General features: G+C 31.2%; 1 non-coding gene across 1 annotated transcript; it reads left to right on the plus strand.

Annotated features, from left to right (window-relative positions):
* The first annotated feature begins 4,385 nt into the window (after positions 1-4,385).
* Positions 4,386-4,457, plus strand: TRNAE-UUC (transfer RNA glutamic acid (anticodon UUC)). Its single transcript has one exon. It is a non-coding gene; the product is annotated as a tRNA-Glu (tRNA).
* The last annotated feature ends 1,243 nt before the right edge of the window (positions 4,458-5,700 follow it).

A 5,700-nucleotide genomic window follows, 5' to 3' on the forward strand; every position in this document is an offset into this window, starting at 1 on the left:
TCTAACCTTGCCGTCATTAGCTGTGTCGATTAGTAAACGTGGTAAAAAAAATGCTATGCCCTTGGTTAAAAATATTAGCCATTTCCGTGAAAATGTAAATCTTAAAATTTCCATTTTCAGTTTCTTAATGACGGCATTAAAAGCTTAACCGGCGTACTACCTTAATAGCATTGGATATATTAAAAAAACAATATTTTTTGAAAAGTTTTATTTATTAAGCTTCTTTTTTGACTGTGTCACGAAACAATGAATCTGACGCAATGAATGAAATTGCTTGGCAGTAGGTAAATGTATGTAGTGTTACAGGGGTTACCGATTTCAATCACCTTTTTTGCAATATTGGTTACCTACCTACTGATATCCAAATTAAAGACACCCTCTGACAACAAGCCAAGCCCAGCGTTTGTCGGCTTAAATATATGGAGTTGACTGAAAACATATAATGTTAAATTAAAGTAATTTAACTGTCTTTTTCTGTCCGTCTTCGTGTGAGACATGCGCCTAGAATCCTCCCAGTCACGCCTTGGCCATTGATAGCCGCATTAGCTTCGAACATAATCATAGATGGTGCAGATGATTGCAATGTGCGGACAGACTATCACATGTTCCGCAGTTTCCTCAGAGCTACATTCGCAGTTCGAATCACCATCGGAGTATCCCCACGTCTTTGTTTTTGGTTATATTTACTCCGGTTCGCATCCGACTCATCGTGCTTCAAACTGCGAAGTCCTGCCTATCTCCAGATGGTAGCTTCTCGTGTGGCTCCATTGAGAGGGCTGCGCAGTTACACCGCTCTACCTCGCCATTCTTTCCACCGAAGGCAGCTACGAAATCTTATTGGATGACCTAAGAAATCTTTTCTTAGATTTTATACAAGATTGCACCCATGTATGTCCATATTTGCACATATTTGTGCTGTGCGATTTCAAATGATCTGCACAAATTGTAACAAAAACATGGTCTGCCTAAGCTACCTAGTTCCGAGAAGGCAGGCTGTAGATAGTAAGACTTAACCTACCAAAATATTCTTGACATTAGGTCTACAACAGGGTTAATTGTAGTCCATTAAATGACCCTTTTGAATGAATAAAAATTTTGTAGGATAATCATTTTTTTCATTCATATTTGCTTATATTTTTATGCCTTAGGCTTAATATAACCATATAATAATAAACATAGCTTAGCAAAAAGCAGTTACAGGGAAAAAATTAAAAGGTTATTTAGGTAACTTAAAAATTAACTAAAAATCACATTCAAAAAATTTTCGGTTTTTTTAGTTTGTTAGTAGGTACATCTATATTTTTTTTTGGAAAAGAAACCCAAAACGAGGTTTTGACAATGATTCTGGGTGGGGAAATAATATCGACCGTGTTTAGGAAAAAGGACGTAACCCTCACAGAACAAATTTTGCAGAAGGGGCAAAAAACGTTTTTTTGAATGATTTCGGTTTAATATTTAAAAAAAAGTCTCGTACATTGGGTGCATGATGATTGATGATTTGGTGTAATATCTCTACGATCTAACAATAATTAAAGAACTTATTACAGAAAAAATATTAAAATTGAGTGTACATGCTTTTTTCCTTAACAATGTGTACAACTAAATACACGTTCTGTAAAAAGAAGTAAGCCGCAAATGCCAAATTATTATCTAAATTCAGGTTTTAATTAAGCTTTAATTAAGTTTTCGTTTAATATCTAATAAAAGCACTTTTCGAAAAATCGAGGGTTACGCCCTTTTTCTTAAACACAGTCGATATGTTTGATGGGAAAGCTAGTTGAACGAGAAAACGGACGAAAGCGAAAAATTGACACACAATAATAATATGTAAAATTAGATTTTTACAAACTAATATACAATTTGAACTGCAGTGTCTTGAATGCGATTTCCACCCACAATTTTATAATAATATATTTTAGGTAGGTATATATAATTTAATTTACTATTCCTACATCTAACAAAGAAATTTTGCTTAATAATTATGGTATGCTTAACAATATGTTTCATTTAATTATGTATATTGTTATAAGTTATATTATGTAACGCAGTGTGACAGAATATAATCCACAATTTATATTAAGATGTCAAAACCACAACACAGTCTTCAATATAATGATATGAAGAAAATGTTTAGCTTTAAATAAATGATTTAGATTAAACATTCCCCCGTGAACGAAGTTATAAGGGTGAAAATGTTTTTTTTATAAACCGGTCTTCAAATTATGTTTGTTCCTATTAGGGGATGTCAAAATCAGGTATGCACGTAGTTGTAGCCACATGAAAAGATGTAATATTTTCAACCATAGACGCAACTACAGAGCGAAAGTATTTGGAAATTGCTGGAAAATCTATATCCATATTTCTTTCGATATTGAGGAAAAGTGCAGTTATATGGTAGTTATACTAGCAGTATGTCTATACTCGTACCTATATGAAAAGAATACGAGGCAGGAAAATGAATAAATGTTTCTGTTAATTTAGTTATTTAATCACGTTAGTTAATCAAACGTACCTATTTGAAAACATTAAAAAGAAAAATGGTACATTTTTTTAAAATCAGATTATCGTACCTACAATAAAAAACCGCTAATATCTTTCGTTGAACATGCGTTTATTATTAGTAGGTACCTACATTTATTTTATGGATATTTTTTATCATTAACATGAATTTTATGAGGTCTTTCGAGTATTCTATATTTAATTTTTATATAGAGAAGGTTGTGTATTTTAATATGTTTCCAGTAGGTGCGCGCAAGTATCAAGTCGTACCTATCAAATATCTGATGATAATAACAGCGTTATTATCAAATATTTGATACCAACCAATATCAAATAAATGTTCTGATTAAATCTAATAAAATTGGAAATTTACTGTCTGCAATGCTCCACGAACAATCAGTATTTTTTTGCTTTCAATGCTATACGACCATCTCTTTCCTGTAAGGCAACTCACGGTGGAGTGTGCTACAATATACAGATAACCCTATCATAACCGGAGCGCAACCATTTCTGCTTTTTTCGTTTTGAAACACACGCAAACAAAAATACGATTTTCGATGAGTCAAGTAATATAACACTGTAAATTTAATATAAATATAAGATCTGTACGTCATATAATTACTAAAGCTAATTTCTCAAAATACTAACGGCCACTTATAATTCTGATCTTTTTAAAAATAGTTATCCTTGCGAGTGACTTGCGACACATTTTTAATGCAATGCGCAAGCTGTCTCGGAAAATCGGCGAAACAAGTTTCTTTAAAATTTTCAGAAAAAAATAGCCAACGACATTTATAGCAGGCATTCAAACGAAATTACCTAATATTGCTTTAACGGGTTAATTTTTATACTATGTAAATTTTGTGGCTGGTTTAGGGACGTGGGAGCCCCACGATAAAAAATAAAATAAAAACCACTAAGCACAGCATTTAACTAAAACGACAGTGACATCACTCATGATAATGTTAGTGTTTATTTATATTATTATTATGAGGTCATTTGATATTGTAGAGCTTTTGTAATGGTTGGGTACCTATTATGACGCGTCATTTCAGTTAGTGAGAAAAACGCATGTTAACTATAATGTTATTTAATAATTGTGTTGCTCCCTCTTAAATCTTCTGACGGACTGATCACGTCATATGCGTCAAAGAAAGTCGCCACTGATTAAATAATAATATAATATATTTATAATAATAACATACCTATTATGTTGTAGTAGAAAAGTTCTTTTATGTAATTTTACGTCCATTATATTTTTCGCGAGATTTAGCGAGAAATAAATCGTCTCTGTTCTGGCAGAACACACTAACTGGAGAATACTAGTTTTGAGTAATTTGACTTGTGAGTTTATTAAGTAATCGTAAAAAGGATGACTTTAAAATAAAGAGTGTTTATTTATTAAGAAGGTTCCCAGACAGTAAAGTTTGAAATAAGGAACATTTTGGTATAACTAACTCAATGTCATTATTTCGAATTAGTGTCTTCTGCCAGAACAGTGACGAAATATTAAGTATTCTGGCTGAAATTTACGTCTTACATTAGAACATTAATTAATTTGTCAGTCACATAAACAAAAACATGTCTAAAAAAGATTAATTAAAATGTAATACGACGTAAAACGTTATCATTTGATGTGATGATTATTTTTTGTTGCTTCGTGAAATAATAAACGGTACCTACAAGAAACACAATCATTTTAGCAATATGTTTACACAATCTGTATTTATTTATAATTACACAGTCATTAACCGGTTATGTTATCGTCTTCCGGGTAAATGAATAAATCACCCATTTATCAACTTCTTGCAAAATATTTCGACAATCTTAATGACTAGTAAATTTATTTTACATTTTGCAAGTAGTGTTAATAAGCGTTCTCACACTCCCATATGGTCTAGTGGCTAGGATACCTGGCTTTCACCCAGGAGGCTCGGGTTCGATTCCCGGTATGGGAAATATTTTTTATAAATATCTAGAGGTTCTGATGTATATGGAAAATGATAAATATATATTTAGATCGGCACGTTAATAATTATGTGTACCAATATAATATATATATATACAATCAACTGATTCATTGTTCATTTATTAATTTTAACGTATATTATTTTTAGCTTTTCTGCCAACATGTTTACTGCAGAACGTTTGCCAAATTAATTCAATATAAATAATTAATATTATATAAAAAATTCTATCATGAAATTAATATAAGCAATTAATGTTTTTCGTGAAATTAAATATTGAAAAGTGCTAAGTATATTTTAATTACAACATGTGTTAAACAGGATACGTAAGAGTTGTTAATTAAAAAAATATTTATGCAAAAATATTATTATTAACATAACTAAATGTAAGCAAATAATATAAACGCTTATGTTAATGTAGGTGTAGTAGCGTGACACTTACAAGATAAATATTAAAATATTTACAAAACTTCCACATAATATTTACTTTTTAGCTGACTGAACACTGTCCATAGTGTGTACAATATTTACATAAAGAAGTGAGTTTATGACTTATATCGGTGGCGATACAAAACTTTGTACTGATGGACCTAATGGATGCTTTAACTTATTTTCTCTTGTTGCACATTTGTACATCCTCTGGTTATTCAGATCTTTGCGAAGTTGAGTCCCATCTTTCTTTCTATCTTTGTGCTATTATTTTGCCGGCAGGGCATCGATTAACGATCATCCGTATTGCACGATGAGTGCGATTCTAGTTTCGCCCATGTGCCTTCGCAAGGTTATTCGAAGTAGTTAACATGGTAACACTTTGCGTTATTTTTCTTTATCCAAATTTATAGATATTACTCGGAGCAATTCTATACACCTTAGTAACTTAGAGCCCTATGCACAATCGTCTGTCATAATTACAACAAAATTACAACAAAACACTATCCAGAAAGCCTTTCATAGTTATGATCGAGTTGTCTATGGTCCACCAAATCTGCAATAGCTTCGTTCTGTTTTTCTATTGAAAATATTACCATATATAAAAATTCTCTTTTTCATAATTTAGGTAAATTATTTTGTAATTGTTAAACGATGACAAAAATATGAAAAATATACAAAATAAATTCAATAACTATAAATACACAATTAATATTTAATAAAAATGATTAAATGTCTCCGCAATTAGTGAATAATATAAGTTATTTTTTGACCATGTTTTTCCCGATACGGTAACACTTGCCGT

The sequence above is a fragment of the Rhyacophila brunnea genome, unplaced genomic scaffold, assembly GCF_057557595.1.
Source record: "Rhyacophila brunnea isolate RB1 unplaced genomic scaffold, BYU_Rbru_1.0 scaffold_2, whole genome shotgun sequence".
NCBI lineage: Eukaryota > Metazoa > Arthropoda > Insecta > Trichoptera > Rhyacophilidae > Rhyacophila > Rhyacophila brunnea.